The 22,117-nt window shown below is 35.1% G+C and overlaps 1 protein-coding gene across 8 annotated transcripts in view; it reads left to right on the forward strand.

Annotated features, from left to right (window-relative positions):
* LOC145293826 (potassium voltage-gated channel protein Shaw-like) overlaps positions 1-22,117 on the forward strand; it is a 523,690-nt gene that overhangs the window by 25,223 nt on the left and 476,350 nt on the right. The window contains exon 1 of one of the 8 annotated variants that reach the window (XM_080140469.1): positions 21,741-22,006. The exons of the other annotated variants lie outside the window; for them this stretch is intronic. The gene's annotated coding sequence lies outside the window, so the exon portion shown is untranslated. Of the gene's footprint in view, positions 1-21,740; positions 22,007-22,117 lie in introns of those variants that run through there. 8 annotated transcript variants of the gene reach the window in all.

The following is a 22,117-nucleotide window of genomic DNA, read 5'->3' on the forward strand; positions in this document are numbered from 1 at the left end:
GATCTCCAATTTTCCTAAGAAATAGTCCATGAGTCAGAAGTTCGTTAGAGGTCACATTATCCACACTATGCAACTGTTAAAACTGATACGTTTCGGTTCGATACACAAAATGAAACGTCATATATATGTATCTTAACTTTCGAAATGCTGACTAAATTTGCAGCATTCCCTGATGCGTAAATGTGACTTTGCCATTGGCATGATCCAAGTGTCCACGTAGCCGAACCCGATAAGTTGTGATATTGAATATTCGGATCGATTGGCTTTCCTCTTATCGATCTACATGACCTTCTGTGATGAATTTATGTTACTTGATAACAGAAACAGTGGAAAAACGAGCTGCTGGAACAAAGATTTGCATGGTGACCTGTACATATACAGGACGATGAACACGAATTGATATTCAACTAGATACATGCCAATAGATCGATACTTCCATAGGCTCCGATTTATATAAGGATACAGAATAAAATACTGCATGATATATTTCAATAATTTATATACATTTAATTACTTGATTACTTGATTTTTTGGCATACTCCAAAGAGTTTCGCCACGTGATTTAGAACAAAATTCCGCCACTAATAACAGTGTGGAGGTAGTCGTTTAGCTGTCAAGAACGACATACCAGTCTCAACGCTTATCTAGTCGGTGCAACGTTTTGGATTAATCCTTTTGATCTTTAATTAAATATTTTAAATTGATATTGTTATATAGCTGGGGTCTGGTAACCATGTTAGTCACATTTGTTTAATAGCGTTGTGATAGATCTATAAATGCAAACCCTTATTTTGTAGTTTATCTCGCAAAAATAATCCAATCATAACACTGGTGAACAACAGTAATTTATTGCGTTTTTTTCCACCTGATTTTAGATGAATCTGGTCAGCTGAATCCAAAAGTCACATTGGTTTTGCTCCGGTCAAGTTTTTTATGGGCACATGTTTTTTTATGATTTTGTGCAACTGTATGCCTGTGTGGAGCATTTTAGAAGAATTTGGTGGAAGTAAAATGTCATGTCCAATATTTGTTTTAATTGGAAATTAATATTTTAACGGCAAGAAGTATTCAGGTTCGATAGTATGGGGTGATTATGTCCAAAAGGAATCAGTTTGAAATCATAAAACCTCAACGTCTTTCAAAAATTGCACGAAGGAGGACTAGCCTGTACGGGAGGAATTGATGCCTTGCAAAGAAAGTAACGTTATCTACGACCCTCTGGTGGACAGAGACAGAATACTCTTCCCACCACTGCACATCAAGCTCGGCTTAATCAGGGCGTTCACTAAGGCTCTGGACAACTATGGTGACTGCTTCACTTATTTTGCCACGCTTTTCCAGCATAGACGATGCAGAAATTGAAAACTGGCATATTTGACGATTTCCAAATCCGGCAACTCATCACAGAATCAAAGTTTGAAAACTCAATGAACAAAGTGGAATTGAAAACGTGGAAGGCATTTGCTTTTGGCAACAATAAGACCACAAACTACGCAGAACTTGTCAACAACATGAACGTCAAGATACTTTACTTATTCTCATATATGGACCGATTTTCTGAGTGACGAGCCGGGGGTAGAGATTCGATCAATATATATAGAGATGAAGATTAGATGTCAGAGTAGCTGGGATGGCTGATACTATTGAAATAGCTCCCTACCGCTGAGCATTCCAGGAGTTCGAAAAAACGGAAGTTCAAGCCCTGAAGTTTGAACAATGGTAAAGCAACATTGGATTTTTGTGTACTTACGTTTATCAATTCAGTTTAAACTAATTGATGTTTTTCAGATAATCAGTATATGCTGTTGGCAAAGCAGTTTTTCTCTTAAAAACATATTTAGGTGATATGTGTTGACAACCATCACCTAATAATACCCAAAAATGTGATGGATTTTGTCAGATTTTTTTAATCAACTTAGCACAAAAACCTAACCCAGTGGCAAAAAGTGGATGCCATTTTCTGATTTAGCAATTGTAGTAATCTAAACAACATTCAAAACGTAAAAAAAATTATTGAACAGTTTATTGCAAAGATACTGTTCTTCTTCTCATATCATATACAGCAATTTGCAAAGTTCCAGTAAATCTTCATGTTATTTCTGTTCCATATTTTCATTTCAGACGTGCAAATACAGAAGCTTCTATTGCTATTCTTCGGCTAATATCGATACATTAACCATTATTTAGAACTAATTTTACCAACTTGTTGCTTGTTAGTCATTTTATTTTGCTTTGTTTTCGTTTATTTTCACCCTTTTCTCTGTTTTTCTTTTTATTCATTTCTTCTTAATTAATACTTACATTTTTAGAAAGAAAATGTAGGAAATCATATAAATATTCTCATTTTTAATGGATGAAAGAAAATACAGGAAAAAAAAGAAAAGTAAAATAAATAGCAACCAACAAGTTGGTAAAACTAGTTCTAAATAATGGTTAATGTAGGAAATCATTAAATATTCTCATTTTTAAAACATGTAGTTTTTTTAATCAAATAATAAGTTTGATGTTAAATGTAATTATTGTTCGTTTATTGGAAATAGGTTGCGTTTGCATAGAAATGCCACGAAGTGGTAAACAATAAAAAAATTGTTTTCTCTGTTAAAATCTCGCTTATCTTAAAAGGTTTTTTTTTAGTGAGAAGTGGGGTTGCATTCAGGCGGAGTCAGAGGCACGCCTAAAAATGGGAAAGCTTACAAGAAATATAATGTGTCCACGTTACTCATCGTGTTGCCTAAAATCTACATTCCGGAATTCGTAATGATAATTTGTTTAAAATTAAATAACACACACACACACACACACACACACACACACACACACACACACACACACACACACACATATATATATATATATATATATATATATATATATTAATGAGATCATATAGTAACTAGCAGTTTTTCGCATACGTTCAGTAAACAAACAGAAACAGCTTTACTTACTGCGTGCCCCTTTGAACATTGTTTGTTAGGTATGAGTTTATTGTTAGGCATTAGTTTATTGTGTAATCTCAAACTATAAGTAGGGCAATAAATCTTAGAGGATATAAAGATGGAAGTAGGCATACGAATGAACAACAGAAATGGAATGATAGGCGAAGCAGGAAAAGAAGGAAAATGGTTGAAGAATGCAAGAAAAATAAGAACAGAAAATATAAAACATGAACGATGAATAATAATAAAAAGAGAAATTGACGAACAACTGAAAGAAAAGAAGCCGAAAAGAAAGACAGGAAAATGTGGAAAAGAAAGAATACGCGAAAGAGGAAATAATGGAACTAATGAAATGACACGAAAAATGAAACAACAGAAAGTAAAGAATATCAGGAAGAACGGAAAGGATGGGAAAATCAATAGACAGATAAAATATAGAAAGAGACGAGGACCAAACTGTAACGAAAAACAGAAAACGAGAGAAGTGAGGGGAAGAAAAAGAGAAATTATCAACGAGGAAAAGAAAGCAAAACGAGAAAAAAAGAAAAAGACCGAAATAGGCGAATAAAATCACCATCTTTGTTGCTGAATTTATTGATATCTTCTCTTGCACGTGACAGTTTTCAATCGGATAAAATGTTGAGACATTCGTGAGAAAAGTCACACCGAAAGGAAATGCCAACCAACACCAACCCGAAAAAAAACATAGCAACAATGCTTTCTTGTGTTCTTTGGCGATGGAAACATGGATCGTCATTCTGACCTTTCGCCATCGACTGACGTCATCCTCTCCTTCTTCCTCTCCTTCTTTCTCTCCTTCTTCCTCTCCCTCTTTCTCTCTCTCTCTCTCCACGTGAGTAAGCGTGTGTACGTATTTGTGCATGCACAAACAAAACAGAAAGAGAGTGAGAAATAACGGACAATAGTATACAGAGAAAATGTGGTGTCGAGAAAAGACAGAAAGAAATTGTAATTTAATGAGCTACAAAGTCACGTACACCAAAAAATGAGTGCATTTATGATAAGGCACATAGCCATACATTTCAGTTGACGAACGAATGTATAAGCAAACCGGAACAGTTCACTTAGATGCAAGACACATATGTTATCAATAAACAAACAGAAACAGCTTTACATACTGCCTGCCTCTTTGAACATTGTTCGGCATTAGTTTATTGTTTATGTAATATCTTATATGTATACAAATAAGAACTGTATTTTCCAATTTGTTTCTGCATTTGTGTTAATAAAAATGAGTGACCATTTCTCCTATGTGTATTTCTTGATTCTCTGACTTACACATAAAATAATTCAATTGCATAATAACACATTTTATAAATAATGATTAAATAACTAGTAAATTCGTGATGGTTTCTAAAGATTTAGTTCAATTAATCAATTGATGACTGAACAATATTGTAATAATATAATTTAGTTTTTGAAATAAATACTTTTGTAAATAAAATGGCATAAAATAACCGCATTTTTCGGGGGATATGATTCGTTTTTGGTGACAGCTTCCTAAGTGATAAAGTTTACATTAAATATAATAATGTGCATATGTCACTCATAATGTTGAATACATATTTGATAATTCAGAATAAGTTCAATAATTGAAAATTTTACTAAGCATATGCACTTATACCGATACTTTTAAAATGTATTACTTAATATAACTAAAAATTTTAAATTAGAACGAATTGTTCTAATTCTTGCTTTGAGTTTTTTTAATATCAAACATATTTTATAGAAAATGGGGGCGGTGGCAGGAGCAATTTTGATGGAGTACCCCTAGGTGGTAAGATTTATAAAAAAATAAAATAATGTGCCCATATTACTCACTGGTGTTGGTGGGAATATATATTCCAAAATCAATGATCACTTCACATTTTCAATTATATAAATATATGCCCCACTAAATGTTAACATAAAATCCTGCCGATATTACTAACCGTGTTGCATAGCATACATATTCCGAAATTCATAAACATCCGTTCGTCCGTTTTGAATATTGCCCTGTACACACACACACACACACACACACGTGTGTGTGTTGGTATATATATATATATATATATATATATATATATATATATATATATATATATATATATATATATATATATATATATATATACCATCTAATTTTATATATGTATGTTTTAAAACAGTTCAGATTTTGGTTTACTGGTCTAAATTTTTATAAAAGGTCCATAGTTTTCAGAAGGGTTTTATTACTTATCTTCTTTCATGCATCTTTCATGTGTCATAACAGGTGAGGAAAATTGGTCTCTCATGACAATAGTAGTCAACATAAAATGCAGTTATTAATGAGGGTAAATCTCCATAACTTATCCCCAAACTTGAGAAAAAAGATTTGAGACCCGTAGGCAAAATCGACGTTAACATTTATCTTCTAGCATAAAACAAAATATTCCTTTCGGCTTGGAAACATGAAAAAAATGGTAGATTTGTAGGTTATCATAGATGAGATGTTTTCTAAAGTTGTTCGTGATTACATAACAATAGAATTAATCGATATTAAGACAAACAATCAAAATAAAAAATGGGGAGGAAAATACAAAAATGGAATTACACAGCCTCGATTTTAAAAACTTTTTTTCCTTTTGTGTTTCTTTTTTTATGCAGAACTTTATTCAAAGTTCAGTAATTCTTATCCGATATAATCTTGTAATTTTGTTTTACGCGGACACTTTTAGATATGTTCAGATATCAGGTCACGCTTAAATTTGAAATAACATCCAACGTGGCAGACAAACGAATTTTAGAATAACAATTTCTTCGGTTTGTCACAGTTTACTTTGAAATAACTTTTAAAGAGTGTCTACTCACTTATATAAGCCTCATGTTTCTTCCATTGATATGTTACACTTGTGCTTAAAAAAAGCGGCTTCGAGGTCTTTTTAAAATACGCAGTCTGCCATCCATTTGTAGTGCATCAGCGCTAAACGCGCAGTATTAATGGATGCATCTGTAGAAGTGATCCGTGCTATTTTATTTGTGTCTGTTTGGTTTTCCTGCCTAAAAGATGAATTATCGGGTCCATCCATCTGTTTAACTTTTCCGGAGTTTCTAGAGAATAGGGAGTAATTAGAAAAGTGTTACCCGAATTTGCAGAAATCATTGCGCACTTAACGAAGATCACTTTTTAGGACTATATTTGACCTCAGATTTCCTTGACATTCAAACATGCACTATTGTAGAGAGTGTCTCTCATTGCAATCTCAAATTGTTTTGTTAAATCTGATCAATGTATAAAATAAGAAATTTTGTCTTTTTGCATGTTGGTTCCCAAAAAAAAACAAAAAAAAAACGGAAGAACCAAAATATTTTACTGTACAAAACATATATATTGGGCTATCTTGATTCACGAACATCCTAAACAACTCAAGAGCCTTTTGTGGTGTGTGTATAAAGTTGCATACTATTTCACGATGCTTAAAGTCTTACGGAATACTTTGATCAATCGGTATATTAAATATACCTTAGTACTAAAGAAACGTATATTTAATATACTTTCGCATAAAAAAAACGTATATTTAATATACCTTAGTACTAAAAAACGTATATTTAATATACCTTAGTACTAGAAAACGTATATTTAATATACCTTAGTACTAAAAAAACGTATATTTAATATACCTTAGTACTAAAAAAACGTATATTTAATATACCTTAGTACTAAAAAAACGTATATTTAATATACCTTAGTACTAAAAAACGTATATTTAATATACCTTAGGATAAAAAAAAACGTATATTTAATATACCTTATTATAAAAAAACGTATATTTAATATACCTTAGCATAAAAACGTATATTTAATATACCTTAGTATTAATATATAATATATTTAATATTTCCTGATCTACATTAATGTTCTTCCAAATCACATCCTTACATCATTTGTAGACATTTATGCTGACGACACTCACATCTAAGACAGTAAACGACCAAGTTCTCTCCAATTATCTCTCCTCTGATCTTGAGCACGTAGTACAATGGGGAAAGGAGTGGCTGGTTACTTTTAATGCATCTAAAACCAAGCTTCTCTCTTTACATCATCAACATTCTGATCCACATCTGGCATCAATTGAAATGAATGGCTCTCGTCTTCAGGAGGCCTCAAGTTTTGACAAGCTTCTGGGCTTGACCTTTATTCCTGATCTTAAATGGAACACGTACATCAAATCTGTTGCCAACGCCGCTGGAAAAATGGTGGGATCTTTCTATCGATCCGGTAGATATCTCACTGCTGATGCTATTCTCTATCTATATAAGAGCCAGGTACGTCCAAGGATGGAATACTGTTGCCACATCTGGGCAGGAGCTGCTAGAAAGGACTTGTCCTGCCTTGATAGAGTTCAAAATAGACTTCGTAGTCTCGTAGGAGATGTCCTTTTCTCTTCCTTGCAACCTCTATCTCACAGAAGAGATGTTGCGAGTGTGTCTCTGATGTATCGTTATTTTCATGGAAAGTGTTCGACTGAGCTTCAATCTATGGTCCCCTTCACCAAACTTTCACAAGAAACACTCGTCTAGCTGTAAACACTATCAATAACTCCCCCCACTCTGTATCTGTGCCTAAACCTAAACGTAGATTCCATGAACAAAGCTTCTTTCTTAGAACTGCACGCCTGTGGAATTGTCTTCCGTTTTCCTGCTTTCCGGCTGACTACAATATGGTTGTCTTCAAGTCTAACGTAAATAAGTTCTTGATGAGCCGTTCCATATAAGTTATCAAATTTACCAAATTTTCATTACTAATGATTACTATATTGTCCAATTTCTACTGTACACTCTTTAACCCTTATCCTTGAGTGGCCTCTTGGCCTTGATAATGTGGTGACGCCTATGTAAAAAAAAATTAAAAAACGTATATTTAATATACCTTAGTATTAAAAAAGCGTATATTTAATATACCTTATTATAAAAAATATTAAAAGCGTATATTTAATATACCTTAGTATAAAAAACGTATATTCAATATACCTTAGCATAAAAAAAAATTACTAAAAAAAAAAAACGTATATTTAATATACCTTAATACTAATAAAAAAAACATATATTTAATATACCTTAATACTAAAAAAAAACGTATATTTAATATACCTTAGTACTAAAAAAACGTAAACGTTGCTTTTGTTACAATTTACATCAATGGTTATTTGTTAGATTAGTGGAGCAAATGCTACACGTGTTTTTTTTATCTAAAAACGGTGAAAGATAACAATTAAATATTTGCTTTATTTGAAACAGAGTTTTTGTTTATTTTATTTGGTTGATTTTATTCGAATTTTTAAAATAATGGCTAAACAAACGGAAAATCGATTGTCTTTCGAACTTTATATTAGTTTTATTAAACGATAGTTAAAAAAAAATAAGAACCGCTTTTTCGTTTACTTTACGTTGAAAGATGAGGAAATAACGTGGCAGATGATTTATTTTTCCTCATTTAACAATTTTAAAAATGACTATAGTCGTTATCAGGATCGGGATTTGCCAGTATTACCATGTCTGCGAGCTTCGTCTTTAGACTGCCAAAGGCAGACTGACACGCGTCGTCCCATTGAAAACGCGCATACTTCCTTGTCAACCGGACTAAGGGCTCGACGATATCGGAAAAAAAAATTATAAATCGCCGATAATATGAAGTCATACCGATGAAAGCTTTTGCTTGCATCACAGTGGTTGGAGTAGAAATCGATTTTATAGATTTGACTTTGTTCAGGTCTGGCTGTATACCCTCTCGCTAACCTTGAAACCCAGATACTGCATTTCTTTTTTAAAGAATTCACACTCTATGGATTTCAACCTGAGGTTGTACTTGCGTAAATTCCATAATACCTTATTTACATGTTTTAAATGGTTTTCCTTTGTATTGGAGAATATTAATATGTCATTCAAATACGGTAATGCAAATTCTTCTTGCCCCTATAAAGCTATGGACATTAATTCCTGGAAGACTCCGGTTGCGTTCGCTAACCCGAACGGCATCACGTTAAAGGGAAATAATACCCGATGACAGGTGAACGCCGTATTCTCTTTATCATTCTTATTCAATTTAACCTGCCAGTAATCTGATTTTAAGTCTAATTTCGAGAAGTATTTTGCTGACCAAAGCGAGGCTAAAATATCGTCCATAACTGGTAATGCTCGGGTATACTTCTTCGTGACATATTCAAAGTCTACACGAAAGTCTACACAAACTCTCTTTTTTTTTTACATAAGAGGTACCACTTATCCAGGCCCGGAGGCCACTCGAGGATAAGGGTTAATGAGTGTACAGTAGTCAATTAGACAATATCGTAGTAATCGTTAGTCGTGGAAATTTGGTAAATTGGGTTACTTAAGAATCTGTTTACGTTGGACTTGAAGAAGACCATATTGTAGTCAGCTAGAAAGCAGACAAAAGGAAGAGAGTTCCACGTGCAGTTCTAAGAAAGAAACTTTGTTCATGGAATCTACCTTTAGGTTTAGGCAAAGATAAAGAGTGAGGGAATTATTGATACTGTTTACAGCCAAACGAGTGTTTCTCGTGAATGTTTGGCGAGGGGGGAGGGGACCATAGATTGGGGCTCAGACGAGCACTTGCCATGAAAATAACGATAAAAAGAGACGGATTCGCAACGTCTCTTCTGTGAAAAAGGTTGCAGGGAAGAGAAAAGGGCATCCCCCACTAGGCTACGAAGTCTATTGTGAACACTGTCAAGGCAGGATAAGATCTTCCTAGCAGCTCCTGCCCAGATGTGACAGCAATCCTTGTACGTACTTGGCTCTTATATAGGTAGAGAATTGCATCAGCAGTGAGATATCTACTGGATCGATAGAAAGATCCCATCATTTTTCCAGCGACCTTGGCAACGGAGTTGATGTACGTATTCCATTTCAGATCAGAGGCTTGTCTAAACATGGAGCCGCCCCAAAACGAGAGACATTCATTTCAATTGATGCCAGGTGGGGATCAGAACGTTGATGATGCAAAGATAGAAGCTTGGTTTTAGATGCATTAAAAGTAACCAGCCACATTTTCCCCATTATACCACGTGCTCCAGATCAGAGGAGAGTGAATCAGAGAGAACTTGGTCGTTTACGATCTTTGATGTGCTAGGAATTGTGCGTTTTAGTTTATATAAAGTTATATATGATGTATATATATAAAACTTTGAAGCTCTACGACCGGGATTATTTGTGTTTTAACCCCGTGTATACACCTTATCTCCAAGGCCAATGGAGCATAATTGCTCCACTTCTCGTTCTTCTTCTCTCTCACAATCCTGCCCCAGTGTAGTGAGAAGTGTACAATCTGCCAGGTTTTTTTTTTGAGATTTGTCAATGACGACCAAATCCGGAGATTATATTCCACTTGCTTGGTCGTTATGACACTTTTGTCCCACCATACCTCTACCTTGCCATCCTCACTTGTTCTCACTTCATCAGGCTCCTCCTCAAACCACTTTCCAGCACACTTCACCCCAACCTTCTTACACACCTCCCAATATATCCGGAGTCACATGCGATCATGTCTTTTGTGGTACTCTCTCTGGGGCAAACCACTACACCCTGCTGCAAGGTGCGCAATTGATTCTGAGGTCTTACCACAAATCCGGCATTCTGCAGCCACTCCCTCTCCTAGAACCACTTTTTTGAACAATCGTGTTCCTAATGCCTGCTCTTTTGCTGCACAAATTAAAGCTTCAGTACTTTTAGCCAGATACCCAACTCTAAGCCGATGCCATGATCTTTCATCAGCCACTTCTGCTACATCCTGGAAGAACCTTCCATGTATTTTCTTCCTAGCCAGTTTCTCTGCCCTTTTCCTATCCATACGTTTCACATAATCAGCCTTGGTCTCACATACCTCCACTTCATTGGCCACAACCTTAAGCATTCACTCCTCACTTCTAACCACATGCTCCTTCAACGACATCTCCTCGGTTCTAACACTATCTTTTACACTTTTCAGTCCTCTCCACCGTCTTTCCTCTTTTGATACAACCTCACTACACGACTCTGAATGTGAAATATACCAAACATTGCTAAAACTTTTCTTGTTTTAATATCCATGGCATGCTACTCCTTGTCAGACTATTCTAAAATTCCCGCACTGTATATCAAAACACATACTACCCATGCATTCACTGCTTTCATTCGGCTTCGTCCATACAGTTTTGACTTTACAATTAGTTTCACTCTTCTAAGATACCTGACTTTCTCCTTCATTTTTCTGTTCATGATGCCTACACCCTCCAACATCCCAAATACTTATACCCTGTATCTTCTATTTCTTTCATCATTTCTCCATTTGGCAGCACTATTTCATTTGAATGAATCTTTACTCCTCTTTTCATCACTAGCACCACACATTTACTAATCCCAAACTCCATCCCCACGTCTTCTGAGTATGTCCCCACAAGTTCTACCAGTCTCTCCATTTCCTTTTCATTTCTACGGAATATCTTCAAATCATCCATAAACAGTAGATGGGTGAGGCGTCTGTCACCAGATCCAAAGTTATACACCAGTTTTTCTCTCTTCAAGAGGATGCTCCGTGGCATCATTATCGTTACAAAAAGAAGCGGGGATAACAAATCTCCTTGGAATATTCCACGTTTAATGCCAACCTGCCCCACCTCTATGTTTGCTGTTAGCACCGTTTTCGATTGAGCCATACTTGTTTCCAAAAGCTCTATCACATTCCCAGCAACCTTCATCCTCAATAGTATTTCACGTATCCATGAATGAGAAACCATATCATAAGCCTTTCTGTAATCAATCCATGCTACACTCAGATGCCTCTTCTTCTTCTTCTTTGCATCCTGCATTAATGCTTTATCAATCATTATGGTTGGTATCTCTCGAGCTTTTTCGACACCCTTTCTGTTCCTCAGGGAAAACACCATTACTCTCAAGATGTTCATAAAATTTTCTGCAAAGATTCCAGTTAACAGTTTCCACATTAGTGGTAGACATGTTTTGGTCTATAATTATTGGCATCTGTTCCCTTTGCAGGATCTTTCCTGATCAGTGTCATCCTTCCCTTAACCGGCCAATCAGAGACATCTCCCGACTCTACGGCCTTTTGCAGCAGCTATATATAGATTAAGGCATTGAAACTGTTTAAACCAGAAGCCCATCACTTTATCTGGACCCGGTGCCCTCCAGTTTGTGATCCATTGTAACCAGCCTTCACGTTATCAATGGTTATCTCAACGATCTTCATCCGCTGAATTTCTGATAGCCTTTCTTTGATCTCTGTCAACCAGCTAGCCTTCTTATTATATCGCCCTTCGACAGACCAAATCCTACTCCATAACTTCCTGGCATCTTTTGTATTTGGGGTGTTGTTATTTTTGGCCTGTTTACTACAATTTTAATTCTTTATACAGCTGCGACTGATTGTTCTGGAAAAGGTTGTTCTGCCAAAACACAACACTTTTTCTAACAAAGATCTGAATTTTCATGCCACCAGTGTGGACCTTCTCTTTCAACATTCTTAGAACGGTCATTGTTCCCTTTTCCAGCAATCTATACCTCCTTTCAAGCTCGTCCTTGGCTTTCTATCATAGATTAACTCCTTTTCTTATTTCTTTGCACCACCGTTTAATACTTTCTTCAAGCCGCCTCTGCCAGTATAGCCTTCTATCCTTCATTTCTCTCTTTTTCTTCTGTAATAAGCCAAGACGATTCGCAATAACGTATGATGCTGCATACAGAAGCCTGTTAAGTTCCGAAATCAATATGTTCTTTCTTATAATGTTGTGAATTACTCCTTGAACTATTTTACCTTGCTTTTAACTTTCAATCACTACTCTTCATGCTTCGAATATCTATAATCTCATCTCTAAGAAGAACCTCTCTTAACTTCTGAAGTACTTCTTTTTCTACAGAAGTCAAAGTTCAAACTTCATCACCACTTCTCCATACATCTGCTCCTTTCACTAGTTCCATTGTCTCAGAGTCAGTGATCTCATTTGCCTTAGATCCTTTAAACTCCTTATCATTTCCCCTAACCATAGGATTCTATTCCTCTTCAGTTGCCCACCTCCCATCACCGCTTACATTTCCCTTATGCACTTCCACTCTCTCAGTTCTTTCGTCAGAACTAGTTTCATCAATTTTACTTTCGTTATTCATTTCATTCCTAACCATCCATTCAATCTCTTCTCTTGCAATCACTGACAATAGGTTGTTATTTTTACTTTGTTTTAACTGAGATACCAAACTCGCGACACTTCTAGCTCCTCCTCCTCTCGATTCCCATTCTTCCCTCACTTTTCGGATATATCCACCAGATTTGGTACTTCCACTTCTTACAAAGCATTCCCACAGTACTCTTCTTTCCTCATCCGTCCATGATTTTTTGACATTTCTTGTTCCAACTTCCTCCGTGTCTTGGGACCCTCTCTGGCAATTCTTACTCCCCCTATATCCAGCCACATCCTCAGAATTTCAGACAGTTGTATGATGACAGTGCTCAAAACAACGAGATATTATAAAAAGTCTGACTGGGAAACCATCCGAGATCTTATCAGAAATGCCCCATGGGGAAATATTTTTCTCTTCCTGATGAACAGTGCGCAAATGAGACCACTGAATGGGTCAAAACAGCAATTGAAGCACATGTTCCCATGTGGAAATTTTATAGCAAGCCCCACTCTCCCCAATCGTTTACTTCTACTTGCACAACTGCCATTGCTCAAAGGCAGCATGTATACCACAGATTTAACCAACATGAGTCCAGTTCAAACAGACATAAGTATATAGAAGCTAGAAGTAACATTAAGAAAAAAAACAGTGACAGCTAAGGGAGAATTTACTGAAACCATTAAAAAACGCATCGAAGCACAAAAAATTAGGAACTCGAAACTTCTGGAAAATCTACAACAGTGTAGTAAATAATGGGAAATCAACAATTCCCCGACTAACCAACAATCACGAGGTCGTTTGCTCAGCAAGTGAGAAGGCTAACATGCTTACCAGTCGGTTTGCCTCAAACTCCACACTGGACCCTTCCAACCACCCCCTATCTGACTTTCCTTTGCAAACAGATGCCACGCTAGACGATCTGAAAATCACCCCTGCTCAGGTGCCTGCTATCATAAAAAACCTTCACTTCAAAAGCATGTGGACCTGATCTCATCCCAGCTGTGCTATTAAAAAAAGTGCTCAGCTGAAGTAGCTGCAGTTCTCTCCAAACTCTACAACAAATGCCTTAATGAAGCTTGCTTTCTGGGATGTTGGAAAACTGCTTCTGTGGTACCAGTATTCAAGAATTCTGGCGAAAGAACTGACCCATCAAATTATCGCCCCATTAGCCTCCTCCCACTTTTCGCCAAAATATTTGATACCATAATTAACCATGCTCTTGCCTATCGCCTTACAGATGCTAAACTTCTGACTGACCAACAATATGGATTTAGACAAGCCCGCTCCACAGCAAACATCCTAACTGTAATCTTTGCATGTATATACCATTCACTGAACAAAGCGGGAGAGGGAAGAGCGGTAGCTCTTGATATATCTAAGGCTTTTGACAGGGTATGGCATGAGGGTATCCTCAGGAAAATTAGATCATACGGTATCACTGGTAGAATACATAACATAATTAAATCCTTCTTAGATAAGACAAAAATTCAGGTTGTCCTCAACGGTCGTACATCTAAATAATATGATATAAATGCAGGAGTGGCTCAAGGGTCTATCCTTGGACCTCTATTGTTCCTAATATTCATAAATGACCTCCCCGAAAAAATTGTCTCTAAGATGGGTATATATGCTGATGAAACCACACTCTATAACAGGCACGACAGGAAAACAAATAAACACATATCTAAAGAAATGGCAAAAACACTAGAGGATGACCTCCAATCTGTAGTGGAATGGGGACAAAAATGGATGGTCACATTCAATGCTGCCAAGACTAAACTTGTTTCCTTCAATAAGTACAAGAAACCTTCTCTGCCACCAATAGCAATGGCCAGTGACTCTTTATCTGAGAGTACATCTTTTAAACTCCTTGGCCTAACCTTCACAGGAAACATGAGTTGGAACAATTACATTGAAAGCATTGCCAGGGCCGCTGCAAGGAAGGTAGGCTCTCTCTATCGTGCTAGAAAACTACTAACACCCAAAAGTATCCTGTACCTCTATAAGGCCACGATTCGAGTATTACTGCCACATTTTGGATGGTGCATCTGCTACTAGTCTCTCGCAAGGTTCAAAAGAGAGTCGCCAATCTGATAGGCCCTGAGCTTGCATCTAAGCTTCAGCCTCTGTCCCATCGACGAAATGTTGCATCCCTCTGCCTGTTATACAAGTATTTTAATAGTGAATACTCTGGTGAACTGCAGGCACTTGTTCCCCCATGACGTAGACACCCTCGACAAACCCGACAGGCAGCTAAATCCCACCCCCACACAGTAGAGATCCCTAGATGTAAAAGATCTTTCTACTCCAGTAGTTTCTTCCCCAGAACCGCTAGACTCTGTAATTCCATTCCAGGTCCCTGCTTCCCTAACTGTACTGATATGCAAAAGTTCAAGTGTAGTGTGAACCGACATCTTTCTGCCCAAATCCCTACATAGTACCCCAGTAGTTGTTGCCCCTGATAGTAGCCCCCTACACCAAAGTGGCAATTTTCCTTGTTTGGAGTGAAAATGTAAAAAAAAAAAAAAAAAAAAAAACGGACCCACCCTGTTGACCAGTGGGACACCTACTGGACATGAGACCATCGCAAGATGTCCCAGCCTCATTCACGTCGTTATTTTCAATATTTTGATTTGACATTCTCCCATAAATGGGGTTAGTGAATTTTAGGTTACACCACTACCGGTAGTTTTATCGAGACATCATCTCTAGGAGGGTTCCAAACTAACGTTAAAGATCCCCTCCCGACCTTTCTCCTCCATCACCACCACCACTATTACCATTACCACCACTACCAACAACAACAACAATAAAAATAAAATCTACAATGATAATGGTAACACTAATATAGGTAGTAATAATAATAACAGTAACAATAACAATAGCAATGAGAGCAAAAAAAAAACACTTACAATAACAGTTACAATAATAATAACAACATAGTACTACTACTACTACTACTACTAATACTAATACTAATATTAATACTAGTACTACTACTACTACTAATAATAATAATAATAATAACAACAACAATAGTAATAACCAATAAAGGATTGGAGTTTTTCTTCTTTCCCTCTTGGTCGCCCCCCCCCCTTTCCTATTAATTCAAAGAGTGAAATACCAAGTATTTGTCCACGGCGATGACGACGATGACCAGGTACAAATTTACATATTTTTACGAGTAAATAAAATAAACAACTCCTTAACATACGAAAAACCTCTCCGGAAAGACGCTTTTTTGTCTTTCGTATTAAGTCAAACAGCCCCAACAAATGTCATGCATTTTTCCACGGCGATGACGACGATGACAAGGCACAAATTTACACATATTTACGAGTAAATAAAATAAACAACTCCTTTACACACGAAAAACCTTTCCAGAAAAAACGCTTTTCTCGTAGTATACTATAATAATAATAATAATAATAATAATAATAATAATAATAATAATAATAATAATACTATAACTAGTATACTATAACTAATAATAATAATAATAATATACTATAACTAGTATACTATAACTAATAATAATAATAATAATATACCATAACTAGTATACTATAATATAGTATACTATAACAAATAATAATAATAATAATAATAATAATAATAATAATAATAATATTATACCATAACTAATATACTATAACTAATAATAATAATAATAATAATAATATACTATAACATAACTCAAACTTATTTTTAGCTTTTTAAATTATCGGCTTTTATTTGATCCTATTTTCCAATGCTAAAACCGATTCCTTAAATTATCTTTTTTATTTGACTTTGGATTAAGAAACATCTTCCACTGCTTGTAGTAATAATAAAATAATAAATATTTATTGATTTAAACTTCCAGTAAGACGCAAATCTCTAGATCACTCCCTCATAAGTGTGTTTTTACGTTTGAGAAAATATATGCACATTTCAAATGTGTTTTTACAGTAATAGGGACAAAATAACACTTTTATAGCTAAATATTTAGAGACTTATATAGAATCAGAATCAGAATCGGAAGTTGTATTAGAATCAGTAATTGTATCAGAATCGGGGATTTAGTACGGAATCAGTAATTGTATCGGAATCGGAAAAAATATTGGAATTGTCCCATCACTAATATTAACACCTCATAATACATTTGGAGATTCATTATTACAACGATCTACTCTTTACGTCTCGGAATTTTAACCATTAAATTTATTTATTTTTATTAATACGATATTGACATATCTCTGGCATCTAGATAAGCAGTCTGCTACATGGTTTTCCTTTTCTCTCACGTAGTTAATCTCCAAGTTATATTCTTGTAGACTGAGATATCAGTTCTGTAACAGTATATTAATTTATGTGATTAAATGAAGTAATCGCACATATATATGTATATTGTCACATAATTATTTCGCAGAGTACGACGGAAAAATTGAAAAAAAAAATGATTAAAAAGAAGATAAATAAGTTCTCCGGGATTTATGGCAAAAATGACATTCAAACATAATGGATAATCTCATTCGCAAGATACAGCTAAAAAAATGATGAATGATGAACACATGCGAAAACAACAGAGATGAGATCATTAAACAATTTTCTTTATTATTGATAATAATTATTATTTATTGATAATAATTATTATTTATTGATAATAATTATTATTTATTGATAATAGATGTAACTAAAAGGAAGAAAATCAAAAAAATAAAAAAGATCAAGTTATTGGGCAAATCAAAGTCACTGAATTCTGCTGCAGAATGTATATTTCTTCCTTTCTCTCTCTTTACACTTTTGTTTTTCACGCGCGCGTGTTGACAAATATGTCATTTTTTTTAAACGACTGCTCAGCTAAATTTTCGTTGACGACAATTTCAAGAAAAGAAAAGAAATATAACTAAATATTGACGAGTTTAGCTCAGCTTTAAAAAAACAATTTTTAAAATTAAAATGTGAATTTTATGTAATCCAATTACGTGGTTGTATTATATCTCCTCGCTGGAAAAAAAATGAAATATTGTTATGTGTAACGCTATTTTATGATGAATTAACTCACGAAAATTAAGATGACTTACATGTATTGCCTCCATCTTAGTTATTATTTTAGCCAGTGCAACTTCAAATAATACAAGACTGTTTCTTTCTTAATCTCATCATCGTATCGACAGGAAAAGTTCATGAAAAGCTACTTGTCATCAAAGAAAGAGAGAAGAAAAACAGATGAACTAACAAGTCCTTTTTTATTTTCTTGTATATACATTGACTGTTCACTCTTTTTTTTTTTTTTTTTTGCAATTTCTTTCATTTTTCCATTCAATATCGCAGCCAGTTTGCGTTAATCAATCACGTTTCTTCATTCATGTTTTTCTCGTCTTTCATAATGTCGGAACATATAAATTCGCTGTTTATTCCTTATATTTATTGCCGGTGGCCGAGAACATATTTTTCGTTCATTTTGTTTAAAAACAATGAAAGAATTCGCCATTTTTTCTTGGCTCTTTCATTTGATATATTTATCGTCTGCTCTTAATGGGAAGCGGCCATTTGCAACCCGGCGTTCGTGCCTGTCCCCGTCAAAAGAAAATGCCATTTTCCAGCAGTCCTAACTTTTGTCTTTCAATCTTCTTCATAACCCATAACTTTTCTCACACACGTGTTGAATAATGTATCTTTCTCACTTTCTCTCTCTTTACACTTTTGTTTTCACGCGCGTGCTGACAAACATGTACTCTTTTTTCTGTTTTAACGACTGACCGCCTTTTCTTTCCCTCTTTTCTCTTCATTTCTTTTTTCACGCACACAATAAGCAAAAAATAAACACGTCTCTGTCTCTTCGTGCACACATCTTCGATGACGATAATTTCAAATAAAAAAAAATAAAACTAAATATTGACGGGTTTGGCTCAGCTTTAAAAATCAATTTTAAAATAAAAATTGTGAAATAAAATATGCGATTCAATTACTTGGTTACATTACAATATATATATATATATATATATATATATATATATATATATATATATATATATATATATATATATGGAGGCGTGGCTGAGATGGTAAGGAATAAGTGTGGAGAGTTATATATTTAGACTTCGATTTTATCTGATGACGTAAGTCATATATTGGCATGGATTTTACTCTGATATCTAAGCATATCTGATGACCAGGTTACACCGAGCGGCCTCTTAGTATATATATATATATATATATATATATATATATATATATGTGTGTGTGTGTGTGTGTGTGTGTGTGTGTGTGTAAATAGATTACGAGTATAAAAGTGGGCAGAAATAAACAAGGGCAAGTCTATGAAGAAAAGAGAGAAGAAAAGAAACACACGCGGGTGTGTGTCTTTTGGTGTATGCGCCCGTGCATGTATATAAAGTTTCATCTTTCGCCTCTCCTACTGATGAAACGTGTTTTCACAGCGTCGCTGATTTTAAGGGGACTAGAAGGCAATCGATTAAGCAAAAACCGGCAAATATGTGACGTCATTCTTCTAGCAGTAGATCAAGAAAGGTGTGGATAACCTTGTGATGGGTACTCAAGGAGTGACTAAGGGTTCGAAATACACAAATAAGGCTCGAGGAGGATGATGGTTATACCAAACTACTGTCTATAAAGAAGCTCACCACCGATTTCATTTGTGGATTTATCAAAATCACATCTTCTCCTCAATCTCCACTCGCAACATTGCCCATTCTCCACTATTTCCACCCTGGCCATTGGCAAGAAAAGAATTGATTTAAAACCTGTGAGTAGCCTGATAACACTCCCTTCCAGACTGTAAAGGAAGGTGTTTAGCGTTTAAAGATTTGAATACATTTTTGTAATTTCTCTGCAGTTTAAATAGACAATATCACGTAAAATCTTTTTCATTTCTTTTCCCTGGTCCTATACCTTTAAAATATAAAGAAAATACGTTATACAAATGTCGATTCTTCATTATGAGTTTTAAATTATTGGAAGTTACATGATTCGCCGTGCATTGTGGAACACACAATATACTAACAACTGTTTAGAGGCATAATGCGCTTCATGTGACAGAGACCTAGCTAGTCGTAGATGTTATATCGACTTTTCTTCTCTTAAATGTGTTGCCCTACGAAGACTTATACTAGTTTACCCTACTATTTAATCCCTGACTGGCGAGAAGAGATAAGAATTCATATATTTACTAATATGATCTGCGAAAGCTGGTGAAACGTAGCACTAATTAGGCTATTGATAGCGTCTCTTAGTAACGAATTTTAAGGGAAGTGGTGAAATGCATGTAAAAATGTAAACAAAAGAAAGAGCAGAGGAAGAGAGAAAATGAGGAGAGAGAAGGCGAGAGGGAAGTGGGTAGAAAGAGAAAAGAAAGAAAAAAGAAATTGAAAAGGTGTATATTATGAGAGCAAAATGTATTTTGAATTCTTTTTTTTTTTTTTTTGCAAATATTGAACCACGTAAAAATGGTTGTTTTTCTAATGATTCTGTTACAGTTGTAAAAGTTGATACTATTGAATCTGGCTAACTTTTATGTTCCTTTCTTTTTTTCCTGTACAATGTACCAACGTTGACCTAACTAGTAACTGGTTATTTATTTGTTTCCCCACTTAGCAAATTAGACACATGGCCGTTTTTTAATATGGAGAGTGAATGGGAGGAGGACCAGTTCTCCCGAGAGAGAACTGAATTGTGACAATTGGTATGAAGGGTTTCCCCTACAGTGACCAATAACTGATTGCTCAAGAGCAATGGTCTTATATGTGGAGTCGTCCCCACATATGGTGTTTGATTGCATATGGTCTTTGATTGCATATGGTCTTTGACCTAACTAGTAACGGATTGTAGAATATATTAATTTTCAGTGTGGAGATAATTCTGTCAGAGAGCCTCTTTATAAGAAAATATAAAATAAATATCTATAATCCGTTCTACTCGCATGGATAGATAGATAAATAAATGTATGGATGAATAGGTCAAAAGATTAAAAGTTGCCTCTATCGTTTTAAACAATATTAATAAAATAGCAGCGAAAACAAGTGTCCAGCGATGTTTTATGTACATGAAAGCCACTCAAATGTTGGGAAATTAGCTTTAAATATTGTTCCATGTATATATATGTTCAATTATATTGTGCTATATATGTTCAATTTTGACTGTTCTATGTGTAACGTTTAAATAATTACAATCGTTGGTTACAATGCATTTTTTCATTCGCATTACGAGCCTCTTAAAATAATAACATATCTCATCTTTTATGGACTATTCAAATTCTTAATGGTGTTGCTTGCTTCTCACTACGCACATTTTCATCTGTATGTTAGATGCTTGGAAAAAGAGGGTATGATGTTCATAAACGGCGATTAAAAGCAATAGTATGACGATTTCTGTAAAGTTGAGAATAGTGAAAGATGAGAGGAAAGTGAAGCAAGAAATAGAAAAGCGGAATAAAATAGAAAGAGAGAGATTGATGGCAGAGAGAGAGCGGGAGAAGGAAGGGTGGATAATTAAATAGATCATTATTATCAGGAAATATATATATTTATTTGAAAATGGATGACGTTACAAAATGAGCTTTATCTTTTCCAACGTTGCCAAAAGGTTTATGACGTATTTATCGAGTTAGAAAAGGTGGTATTTTTGTTGTTTCTCGCGACCGGCCTTAGGCGTACATAGTTTGGCTTACATCCAATCTTGACCCTGTGTCATACCCGGCCCTCGTGTGTAAGTTGGTGGATACACACAAGCATGCCCGACAGGATACAAGCCTTAACGTACTGTGAAAGTAAAAGGATACAACAAATGCTTAACTCTATTCTCCTCAGAGGTGAGACTAGCCAAGTCCATTAAGACAAGAAATTACGAAGTCAAAGACTGACAGACAACAAAACCCTCCCGATTTAAATACTCTATGCGTAAGTGTACGTATGTGCAATAAATATAATCGATTTTTAACCAAATATTTTCTTGTAAATACATGATTAGCCAATTCCAACGTAAGGAAATGATCTATTCTATAATAATAA

Source organism: Euprymna scolopes, chromosome 15, assembly GCF_053919585.1.
Source record: "Euprymna scolopes isolate OS-2025 chromosome 15, ASM5391958v1, whole genome shotgun sequence".
Lineage (NCBI taxonomy): Eukaryota > Metazoa > Mollusca > Cephalopoda > Sepiida > Sepiolidae > Euprymna > Euprymna scolopes.